The sequence below is a fragment of the Clarias gariepinus genome, chromosome 6, assembly GCF_024256425.1.
Source record: "Clarias gariepinus isolate MV-2021 ecotype Netherlands chromosome 6, CGAR_prim_01v2, whole genome shotgun sequence".
In the NCBI taxonomy this organism is placed as follows: Eukaryota; Metazoa; Chordata; class Actinopteri; order Siluriformes; family Clariidae; genus Clarias; species Clarias gariepinus.
The window spans coordinates 26,334,756-26,346,816 of record NC_071105.1 but is presented as its reverse complement, the minus strand read 5'-3'; the positions used below and the strand labels follow the sequence as shown (position 1 = coordinate 26,346,816).

General features: G+C 36.3%; 1 protein-coding gene across 3 annotated transcripts in view; it reads left to right on the top strand.

Annotated features, from left to right (window-relative positions):
- foxp1b (forkhead box P1b) overlaps positions 1–12,061 on the top strand; it is a 165,587-nt gene that overhangs the window by 2,235 nt on the left and 151,291 nt on the right. For 2 of the 3 annotated variants that reach the window (XM_053497995.1, XM_053497992.1), the window contains exon 2: positions 4,586–4,666. The gene's annotated coding sequence lies outside the window, so the exon portion shown is untranslated. Of the gene's footprint in view, positions 1–4,565; positions 4,667–12,061 lie in introns of all 3 variants that reach the window. The other variant, XM_053497993.1, reaches the window with a different exon arrangement.

Below are 12,061 nucleotides of genomic sequence, written 5' to 3'. Positions count from 1 at the left end.
GTGTGCATGTGTGTATGTGTGTAAGATTTTTTTTTGCCATATTGGACAGACACTGGACATGCTCAGGCTTGGATGGATGTGTCTTCATGCTTGCATGGATTTTTTAAAGTCATCTGACAGGTGACAAATTAAAGAAAATAAAATATCAGAATAGCAGGATATGACTTGGTTTTGGTTTTAGGACACCATGAACCACGAGAGCATTGTTGTTTCAGTGCACCTTGTGTATGGTTCTTCTGCAAAATATTTTTATAATTGGTGTTTTGGTGATGATGATGATGTGCAAGTGGAGTAGCTTTATTGTTACTGAAAAGTTGTTGTTCTGAAAGTCTTTTTTTTCCTAGCCAAGAAATGCTTTCATTGTAAAATGTAAAATTGTAAAATAAAGTCAGTGTATCTCCTCAGTATAGATTTTTTTTTCAATTATATTATTTAAATGTAAACAACATTCCCTTTTACTGAAGGTTACTCACATCAAAATTGTCTTTATTTACTGGCCTAAAGTTATCGAGGATCAATTTATGTAAATCCAGTCAAAAGGCTAACCATTGTAAGAATTGTATAACAAATATAAAAGCTAAATATAAACTAAAAACTTTTCAGATTTATATACTCACACACACACACACACATATATAGTACAGTGTGTATATATATATATATATATATATATATATAGTACAGTATGTTTTTATATATATATAGTAGCATTTGTAAATACACACACACTTTTTTTTTTAGTTATGAATGACTAGTCATCAGGACTAATGCTGGCGTTATTTTTCCTCCTCCCCGTTCAGCCTTTGCCAGCTTCTCTGCTCTGTCCGATATCCTGATACATGAGCTGCAGCTCGTTCTCAGTGTCTCACTACTGGAGTGCAGAGCCTGACTGATTGGATTAGAGGGTGGAATGGTGTGATTATTCCAGGTGCCTTTGTGCCAGCTGCGGAGCTGACAGCTGAGCTGGGATCAGAGTGCTGGATCAGTTTCCTCCGATCTCTGGCCTCTGTGGTCACCAGGTTCTTACATGAAACCTGACTTCCTTTGCAGGAACTTCCGTCACCTTTGTCTAGTACTTTCCAAAGGGAAAAAAAATGACAGATGACTAAAAATGACAAAAAAATTTCATAGACTGGCACATTAAATTGGCAGGATTTTTGGGCACAGTTTGTATTATTATTATTATTATTATTATTATTATTAATGGTTTACTCTTTAATGGTTTAGTTTTAACTGGTCAGGAAAATTTGAAACTAACTGGCCTATGAAACTAAGCATTTGGTTCATTTGGTTTATTTGAGATGTTTTATTCATCTTCAGTCCGATTTCAGATTTGGTTTCAAAGATTTTTCAGCTTCTAGATTTATGCTTACTTAATTTTTGTACATTTCTTCAAATGTCGAATACAGTCCGAAAATTTTGGTAACATTTTACATTTTGCTTTTTTATTTTAATTTTGCTATAATGGTGTGTATGGAGCTCTTTAAATGGAAACACTCAGTATTTTAGTTGCATGGCTGATTATTACAGTACAGTATTATGTAGCGATCGGGAAAAATCAGCTGCTGTGGTACATGGTAGATCAACTGTTTAAAACACATTTGTGGAATATAATTTGCAATCGTTTTTCTCATCTTGTTACACCTTTATTACATTTGCCAGAGTCTGCAGAATCCTCTGTATACACACACACACCTTCAGAGTGATGAGGACTCAGAGCCCCACCCAGACATGAGGTTTAACAAGGCAGGACTTGGCTGCTCCTTCATCCCATGGTGCACGAGAACTTGCTCTGCTTTGATCATGAAACGTTCTGATACTCACTCTTGAAATAGCGCCATGGCAGTGGGTGTAATAAGGTGTCAGCACTGAGATCTGAGCTCTTCAGTTTCTCTTGCAAGCGGTAGAGACAGAATAACAAAGATGTTAATGTTGACTAGGTGATTAAGGTACTTTGGGTCTGCATCTTTAGAGTTGCATAGTGTTTGTCGTAGTAAATGTGCGAAAATAATATGTACCAGAAGTACCCGCTCAGGGCGTGGTGTTTGTTTATTTTATTTATCATTTTCCCTGCTAGAAATGTGTTCACAATTATAACTCGAATAATTAGCAAACCAGTTTGTATACAAATGAACCTAAGTTAATTATTATTGCATACACAAGACACTTATTTTTTCCCTGTAACTGAATCTTGGCTGGATTCAAAGGATTCTCATCTGAGGAAGCTTTTCTTTCATCTTTTTTTTTCTGCATGTGTTTATATGATATTAGGTGTCATACATGAAACAGGTCTGCTTGGCGTTTTTGAACCCTGATGAAATTGGGATATTCTTAATTGACTAGCTGTTGCTTGTTTATTTGATAAATGTATGCTCCTGTCAGGGGCATTGTAATAAACAAGCTGTAATTAGTCTAGACATGCTCCTCCAGCAAGTTTACCATGTTTCTTTCTTTTTTTTTTTAACGTCCCCTCAGCTAAAAGTAAGCTAATGACTAAATTAATCACAAAACTAATTGGCTTTGGCACTACGCATTTGAGGAAAGGGATTTTACGAAGGGTGCTTAGTGCAGATTTGGTCCACAGCCCGCACAGTGCTTACAGGGTCTCCAGGGAACCATACCGGGCGCTACACATACTGTGTGGAAACTTTTATCTCTGCACTGGCTGTAATAGCCGTCGTCCAGGTGGTTCAGGTCTTCAGCACTCACCAGCTGACTCGAAACGGTTCCGATTGTTTACTTCGGTGCCATGACAACTCCACATCCAGGCAAAGGATTGCGTAATTATTTACATGTTTTAAAGCAATCCATTTGCTCACTACTCGAGGTGTTGATATCTTCCTTCTTTTTTTTTTTTTTTACAACAACTGAATGAATGACCATAGTTCATGCACATTTTACTAGCTTACTGCTAAGAAAGAATTTGCTATACAGTCCCCTTATGCTACTCACTAAAAGACATTTGGGATTATGATCAAACGATCTAAGAGATGATCGATCGTTCCTGATAGTTACATCCAGATGTGTTAAACAACTTACAACAAGAACCTAGCACCCTTCATGACAGACTATGTGATTTTTAAGAGAGCAAAAGTATTGGTAATATAAGCTAAAATAAATAACACTTAGTGAGTGGTTGCATATACCCCGCTTGCATAAACTGCATAAAACTGTTGACTCATTGACTTAACCAGACTGTTATAATGTTCTTTTGTGAGGATTTTTTATTTTGTACCGCAGCTTCTTTCGGTTGTTGTATGTTTTAGGGGATTTCTCCCCTCAGTCTCCTTTTCAGGAGCTGAAGTGCATGTTCAATTGGGTTAAGGTATGGCGATTATCTTGCATAGTTTAAAACTTTACACTTTTTTCCTCTAATGAAGTTTTTGTTGTATTAGCACTGTGTTTTGGGTCATTGCGTTGATGAGATTCCTTCCAATTATATTGCATGTATTTCTTCATAACCCGGCAGAAAGAATGTTTCTGTTTCTATTCATTTTGAATATTGTCATTGTCAAAATACCTTATCAATAAAGAGTGGTGAGTCTGTTCGAGCAGAAGCCATGTAAGCCCATGAGGCTACCTTTGCTCTGCTTGATCAGTGATCTTGTATGTTTAAAGTCACAAACAGATCCTTTATCTGCTTTCGGCAACATAGACAGCTCTCTGGTCTTCACATTGGTTTATCAATTTAAACAACAGGTGCTGTCTACACAGGTGAACCTCAGGGTTTAAAGTAGTACCTATATATTTCAGGAAATTAAAGCTGGCATCCTGTTCTATTGTCTTGTTGATCTCAAACTCAAATGTCTTCAGTGTATATCAAATAAAAAATATTTGGCCTTGCCATTTCAGTTCCTTCAGAGCGACCTGTATTATGGTTGTCTTCCTTTTTCAATACAATGGTAGATCTTTTGTCGTTAAATATCTCATCTTAAGGTTTATCTTTGTCTTTCTGATGCAGTAAAAATTAATTAGTGTGAATCACTTTTCAATTTAGAAGCAAACCTGTTGAAGATTATATAAAGATAGATAGTTGAAGATAGTTGAAGATAAATAAACATGTGTAGGGGCTATATAGTGAATGTTATTTTATTCTTACTAAAATGCAACATGGGAAATCCTTTTATGAATTGCTGGCATGTTCACTTATATCCTGGTAAGGTTTTTATGTTAACAGCATAGATGCAGTGTGTGATCTGTGTTGAGTAAGTGTTGAGTAAGCAGTTGGGCAGTTCAAAGTGAGGTTACAGAAAAGAGTAAATACATCTGTTGATTAAGTTTGTGTAATGGCAATTACTTAGCATGATCAAAATGATAATTTCAGCATTTTAAAAGCACAGTTTGCTTCTTGCAGCTTGTTGTGTTTCTCTGACGTGTTACTGAGTTTAGGCCTCTGGCCCCTTCAATGCAAATTAAAATCGACTTAAGATAAAATGCTTGATTATCACAATTAGCTCTCATTAAACAATAAAGCTAGGATTCAATCAGGCTTAAGTGCAGGACGCTCTCCCCAAGCTCATGAAGTGACATTAAAAAGTGACTCAATCTTTGTTTTATTGTAATAGGAATATATTGGCTATTTCAGAGTCTGCTGGCAGATGCTGTGGAAGAAGTGGTCCATCTTGATCTTCTCCACTTGTGCCTGAAGGCCCCTTTTTTTTGACAGGTAAGCAGGTTGTGCATCATTTCTGCTGGCCACAGTGCCCAGTTCTCATTTTGATAAGTGAGTTCCTGACAGGCATTTCACAGGTGCCTTTTCTTCCATTTTTTTGGTACTACATTAAAGCAAAATGACTCAAAACACACAGGCATTGCCACTCAACCTAAGATGAAAATTGAAACTTTTCGAGGTGCTGAGTGTAAACATTAATATTGAGGTGAAAGAAAATGAGTTCGAAAACTGCCACAGAAAATGGAGTGATTGCATCTTACATCTTTCAGGAATTGGCTAAGAGTCGCAGTGCAGTTTTACAACATGTTTAGGGTGCGTTCATGTGGTGCGTGTTTTATTGCACTGCCCACACCCTGACTTCCTCATTTGTACCCAAACTGCTATGTTATCAACAAGCAAATGTACCTTTCCTGAATGCAGCACAGCAATTAAAGAGGGCTCGGCATTGTAATTAAAATATTTATCACTTGTTTGTGTGTAGTGTAGTCTGTGTGACTGACTGATTTTTTTGGGGGGAGAGATAAATCAAGGCTTGTCAAAAGATGCTTGGAAAACATGTGTTTGAAACTTCGGTTCTCTATTTTATTAGGCCTGTGACCCACACAAAACACAGTTTGGCTGACGGCAGCAACCAGCAGCTGAAGTAACCAAATTATCTAGTCATAGCTTTTTAATGGCCACATCGGTAAATGGGTGTTAAGTAAATGATGCAATTTATTCTCCATCCACACCCTCCACCCAGCTTTGTGGCAGGGCTGCTGCGGGACATGTGCCAGCATTAAATAAGTGCACCCAGATGGCACTCGCCTGATGCCCACTTGCTTACAGAGTACTTCATTGAGAATAACTCTACCAACAACAAGTGAGGCCAACTGAGTGCCTGTTGTGCAGTCCCTGGTTAGCGCGCATAAGTCCGCAATATTTGTATTTATGTACACGAGAAAAGGGGGGCGGGGTGTTGATTCCGTTACGCATTGTGATTGTTTCGTGCGCCAGTTTTTGTATTGCAAAATAATGTTTTTAATTCCTTTATGATTGCATTAGAAGTGGTATAATGTTGTCATTCCCTTATAATCCTGCAGGTATGGCTCTCTAAATTATTCACACATTGGCAGGCAGCACAGCATTCTGTGTGGTCTGAAGAAAAAAGAAAAAAAATGGAATCAGGAGATGTATAAAATAGTGATATGTTCAGGATTGCAATACAAATTAAATCAGCACATAGGTATCGTGATAATGTAATATCTTATCGGAGATCTCTGGTGATTTTTCTCCCTATTCCGCATGTAGAATTTTCTCATAGTCATTTAATTTTGCTTTCTTACAGACTTTCCTTATCAAAGCATGGACAAACGTATTTGTTTTGTGCACAGCTTTAATCGAGTCAGGCACAAAATTATATATGTACTTGAAATTACATTGCTGCTGTCCATATTTATTTATGGGAAATAATAAGTAAGGCCAGGGTCATATTGATTTGAATGCGCGATTATTAATTATGCAGTATACATTCATTATGTTAAGTAAGGAAAAGGGAGGAAGCATTGCTGCTTCTCTGGTTCACAGTTCCATGGTGCTGGGTTCCTGAGCTTATATTACTTACAGTGTATTTTACCCACAATGCACGTCTGTAAAAATGTGTGTAGGGTACTTGATAAATTGCCCCATTTGTAAATGTGTGTGTGTTTTTATGTTACTCTGCAAAGGACTGTTATCCCTTGAAGGCATAGCATCATCCAAATTTTGTCTGTCTCTCAGAGCCAATGTAATGTTAATAGTCTCACCAGCTATCTACTTTAAAAGAATAATGTTACTTTATCCACGGTGTAATAAAAATGTTGAGGATGTTAGATACGCAAATAAATCAATTAGGCGCCATTAAACTGTCACTGACTGAATATATTAATAGAGAGCTAATTTTTTTAATTAAAAGCATGTTGCAGCATTATTCTGATCTGAAGATAACCAACATATTGGGAAAACTGCACTTTAACGTCAGTGTTGTCTGATCAGAAATGCTACAGTGCATATGCCTATAGGGCAAAAAACATCTAAAAGAGATCTTTTTGTTAGATCCCCTCTAAAGTTTTTCCTAGGCTGCAATGAGATTAGATGGAAAATAAAAAGGAGGGATGTTTTAACTTTGTCTGCTGAGACCCTAGTAACACCTAAGTCATTGCAGTATCAACAGAGTTCAACAACATCTCAGACTGTTCTCAGATCTGTCATTCAATTAGATTCATCACAGGATATTAGTTTCTTATAACTATACACTCACCAGCCACTTCAGTAAGTACCCCTGTTTAACTTCGCTTCAATGCAAATATCTAATCAGCCAATCACATGGCAACAGCACAATACATTTAGACAAGTAGACACAGTCAAGACGATCTTCTGAAGTTCAAACCGAGCATTAGAATGAGGAAGAAAGTTGATTTTGTGAAGTGACTTTGAACATGGCATGTTATCTGGGCAGAAATGCCTTGTTGATGCCAGAGAATATGTATCATATTCACAGAGTATAGGTATCATACTTGACCAAGTGGAAGATACAGCTTTACAATAAAGAACATCATGTTATTAAAGAAGGAACCTAAGTTAAATGGTTCAAGATCATATCTAAAGTGTAAAATTGATAAAACGTGTCTTTTCAATGTGCTAGGTTGGAGGTAAGTTACACGTACATCTGTACTTCTATCCAATAATTTACTGTACACTACCATTCAAAAAATTTGGGATCACTTTATAACTCCATGTGGGCTTCTAATTTTTATTTGTTTCTACACTGTAAAGCAATGCTGAAGGTATTCGAAATATGCAATAATCTCCTTTAAACAGTTGATATTAAAATGTATCTGCTAATCATGATCTGTAAAGCCTTCATAATGGTTCTAATACAAGGTGCTGTTAATTGGTGATTTTTGAGGCTGGTAACTTCTCCTCTGCAGCAGAGGTAAGGTTTGGTCTTGCTTTCCTGGAAGGTCTTCATGAGAGCCAGTTTCATCATGGTGCTTGATAGGTTTTGCAAATGTATGTGACAATACTGTTCTTGCAAGAACTATTCCAGAACAGCTGACCTTTGTGTCTTAAAATAACAATCGACTATTGTTGTTACATAATTACCTAATTCCAAATGTGTTATTTCATAGTTTTGAAATCCCCAGTATTGTAATATAATTTAGAAAATAAATTACTAAAGAAAAAACAAAGAAATTTGCAAGTGATCCCAAACTTTTGAGCGGTAGTTTATTCTGATCAGATTTGTTGCAGTGACATTCCAGGAGTGAGGAAAAGAAAATCAGAACACAAGAGCTTGGGAAGCTTTGTAGTCTACCTGGACAGATTTGCACACCATGAAACAAATGCAACAGTTCTGTACTAACGGGTCTGGTACTGAGAAGCCTTCTTGAGAAGATCTTTTAATAGAAAGTGATTCTGTTTGTAGGTTTTGTGCAAGACACTGCCAGGGTATAATCTTTTCTATTCTCACCCACCCCCATTGATATTAAGCCTTCTCAAGGTGTTACTACTGTGCACTGCATTCAGGTTTTGAAAGCTGTGCCATGTGCTATTTACCAGCACGCAGCTGCTGGACCAGGTTGCTCAGGTGGCACCATGTGGGGGTTTGGTTTCCGAAGCCAAGAAATGCATAAACAGTCCTGTTCAAAGATTTTTATCTCTGCACAAAGTGAGTCCATGGGAAGACAGTAGTGAGATCAGTAAATTCATTAATGAGTCAGAAAGTAAGAGTACTTTAATGTGTGACATTTATTTCCTGAAAATGCCAGCCATTGTACAGGAAAAACTTTTACTGACATTTCAGTTTTCATTTCAACCATGTCATTTGCGCAGAATATTTGTTGACTTCGCATATCATAGCCCTTTCCTTTAAATGTTTTTCTACTACACAGCACATTACGAGCAGGGCAGGAGCGTGCAAGCGTTTTTAGTTGCTGAAACGCCCAAAAGATCAACAAATTTTTGGAAATCTTCAATGCTCAACGTTTGAAGAATTGTGCATTCTGGGGATATTTTTCTTCTAACTACAGATGTAAAGAGTGGTTGGTTATTTGAGTTACTGTAGACTTCATGTCAACCCCATACCAGTCTGACCATTTTTTTCTTCCTCTCTCATTAGTAAGGCAATTCTGATGGCAGAACTTCTGCTCACAGGATGTTTTTCATGCAACTGTTAGTATATATATAGTATATAGTTGCCGTGTAAATATCTTGCCGCGTATCAGGCAAGGAAATTTGGGAAATTGTCTACGGATACGGACTTTTGGGCAACACTGTATATACATTTCAATCATATATGCCATTTATTCATGTGCTTAAATACACAGGAAGTACATGGGAAAATGTTTCCACAAATCTTTATCGACACCTAGTATATTTTGGTTGTGGGTATTAAAAGTTTTCCTTGTTTAAAAAAAAAATAATAATAATACAGAGCTACCTGTGTTAATTGGATACACACAGTCTATAACACTAAAATATGCCTAGTTTGTATCACATTTAATTGTGTCACAGCTTGTAACCTGCCATGAAGTGCATCAGATAAGAAACACTTGTTAACGCGCACAGCATGAGAAGAAAACAAGCCCGCACTGAGATTAACTGCCACGTTAATTCCGCAAAACATCCCTCCTGCTCACCTTGTGTTTGCTGCTCAACGTTAGTACTTGGCACTAATGTTCGTCACTGGCTCAACTGGAGAATAAACCTCTATCACTTTTTTTAAATCCTTCCTAAAGTGCAAAGGAAGATGAATTTGGGCCATAAAGGAGGCCTATCACGAGGGTCTTTTATTCTAAATGGCTCTGGGAATTGGTATCGGCGAGGCTGCGGCATTCCCAGCGCCGTCGTATTCAATCAAGTGTCCACTTAGCCACAACCGCGAGTAATTGTCCCCGAGTGGGCCACACACTGACCTTTTAATGTCTGTGCTGACCCTGTAACCTTGTCTCCAGGTCTGAGGGAAGGCCTTTAAATCACAGAGCTCTTCTTCAGCCTTTTTTTCCTCTGTACCGGCAGGTCAACAGAGAGTGTGTGAAACACTACTCGCATAATTGGACTGTGAAGAAAAGGTTGTGTGAGGGATGTTTGTTGAAGCGGACTTCTTATTCAGTGTCCTGCGTCATCCGATGTCTGCTTTGTGCATTTTAAGTTGAACATCTGATGATAAGAGCTGATAATATTTCACCTAAAGAGAATATGCCTAGATATGGGGAGGATAGTTATGTGGTGTTTGTACTCAAACCCGGGATGTGCTTGCAGTCAAATGTTTCTGAACACTTTACATTAAGGATGGGAATCATCAGAGACCACCTGATACAACAGTATCGAGATACCTGGGTTTGTATTGTGATTCAATACAAGTGTAGTTGTTACAATTCTAAACAAACCTGAGAAATAATTTGCTTCTTCCAGGATGCAGTAAACACAAAAGAATCATGACACATCACTGATTAGTTGTTCCCCCCATCTTTACATTACATAGACATGAAAGGAGAAAACAGACACTCTTAGTATTATAGTTAAATAAATTAATTAGATCATTGTAATTTTTTTTTTACTTACCTTTAGCAGCTTTAAAAACAAAAATTAGCCTGAAGATGAAAACAAAGTTGTTCCCAACAGATCTTCGAACAACATAATTCTTTGAAAATCAGGCTTTTTAGAGTTTTCACTTATAAGCTCAAAGATTACATTACTATCTGAAAAGAAGAAACCACATAGTACTGTAGATATAATAATGTCAACAAATTCTGGTGCATAGATTTTATTATAAAACTATGGGTGTTTACTCCTTGCATGTTTATATAGATTTAAGCATTTTCTTTATTTAAGTGAACTTATTTTTCAGTGCTTTAAAACAGGAAAATCTAACCAAAGAACAGGCTGTGAACTATTATTAATTACAGCATTTTCTGGTGTTTATTATTTAATGTTATCAATTAATTTATTGGATTCTGTTTTTTAACAACTGCTGATGAGCATTTTTCAGTATGACATTCTCCTTTGCAGAGCATTCTCACACCTTTCTGCAGTTTGGCACAACAGTTTTATGTCTGAAATGCTCTGACTGCAGACACATCAGAAAATCTCCCAAAAAACAAACACTAGTGAGAATAATACTCGCCACTGTTGCCATCATAGCAGATCCACAATTTAATGTAAAAATATAAAGTAGTAAACAATTATTTGCTCTGTACCTTTTCTCCTAAAATTACTTTGTTATTGCTTAGCTAATCTATAACATAAAAAAAAACGCAAAACTGTACCATTGGATATCTTTACTGCATAAGCAAATAAAGTTTATCTTCATCATTTTTGTAAAAATTGCTTTTTTGGAGTCTTTGATTGTTCTCCAATATAGTATGTTTGATTTAGCGAAGCTTTTTTTTAATGTTAATTTTAGCCGCAAAGTGTCAACCCTTTTGGTAATTTTCAGTTGACACAGAGTGAGACGTGAACAAAAGAATTTTGGAAATCATGTTCACTGATTGACATTTTGTATTCGAGTAAGGAAACATTTGATCACTGTTTTGTCTCAAATACAGTGTGTGACCTTTTGTGAAGAATTTCGAAAAAGAGAACTCAGTAGTGAAAATGCTTTTATGGCAGTTGTTAAAAAAAAAAACACCCTGATTTGACATCACTACTTGTGTCTTTTATATATACATGAGTTTACCCTTCAGTTGTGCCTGTCTTTTCATAAAGTACTCTCCAAAGGATGTAAGATTAAGCATTTAATCATTTGTTCATGAACCAAAAAATCTTTTATTTATGCTATTCTACATCATGTTTAATCTGTGATGGTACTAGTGACTAATAATAGCGAAAATAAAGTAAAACTCTGAAGTGTTGATTGCTCCTCCTGATCTGTTTAGCATCATGAAAGGATCACCCGATTGTCAAAAACTGTCAAAATAAAATAAACACTTTATTTAAAACCAATAAGTAGTAAACAGCTCTAAAGAAGCTGATAACTATGTTTTTTAATTATTATTTAAAAAATAGACAAAGATGGAAATATGTAGGTAAACTGTCTGTAATCTTTTGGACGGCATATTTTGCAAGATGAACAGGGGTGCAACTGGTGCAAGTGCTATATAGAAAAAGAAATAAATAAAAAGCAGTACAATGCTGAGTGAGTTAGGTCTCTTAAATTTGCCTGTTACTCATTTTCACTTTACAGGGTGTTTTTTTAGTGCTGATCAAGATCATCACATTATGATTATTTTGACACATATTGTGACTTCAATATTTTAGTACTAAATGTTCTATTTTGTATCCGGGCTAACAGCAAATAATTGGACAAATTATGTCATTAGTAGGATCTTTGCCAATATTTATTTATCAACTCAAAATTATATATATATA